Source organism: Olea europaea, chromosome 18 (assembly GCF_002742605.1).
Source record: "Olea europaea var. sylvestris chromosome 18, O_europaea_v1, whole genome shotgun sequence".
In the NCBI taxonomy this organism is placed as follows: Eukaryota; Viridiplantae; Streptophyta; class Magnoliopsida; order Lamiales; family Oleaceae; genus Olea; species Olea europaea.
In genome coordinates this window covers 23,693,410-23,693,969 of record NC_036254.1, presented here as the reverse complement: position 1 = coordinate 23,693,969, position 560 = coordinate 23,693,410, and positions in this window count along the sequence as shown.

The following is a 560-nucleotide window of genomic DNA, read 5'->3' as shown; positions in this document are numbered from 1 at the left end:
AAAAAAGTCATTGTAGCGGGTGACCCAAGTTTGATCCCAGCAAACGGGCCATAGTATTTTATTTACATTATTTATTTATTTATTTATATTTTTTTTAAGCTTCTTGGGGTGTTGCAGATTTTTGAAAGTTAATTAGTCAAAGCACCTTAGAATCGGTCCATAAAAGGGTCTCATCAGTTCTACATTTTGTGGGATTTTTCTCACTCAGTCAATATTTGGATCAACGCAATGGAAGTGTCGGGATATTAATATATGCTTTAACTTTTAATTTTAGAATAAATTCTTAATCCCTATTGTGCTATCAACATCGTCACCATTCAACTACTCGACCAAGAATCGAATTTTGCTAGCTAAATTAATCGAACCAGTAAGAGCTGATCCATGTGTAGAGGGGTGTGGGTGATTAATGAAAAGCCTTGCCCATTGTACTGTGTGTAATCAATTTAAATGGCTGAAGAATAATTAGTAACAGTGATGAAAATCTGTAAAGCAAGTATAGAAAAAGTGAAATTGACATGCTGATTCTCCAATTGTTGCACAAAATCCGAACATTTTCATCA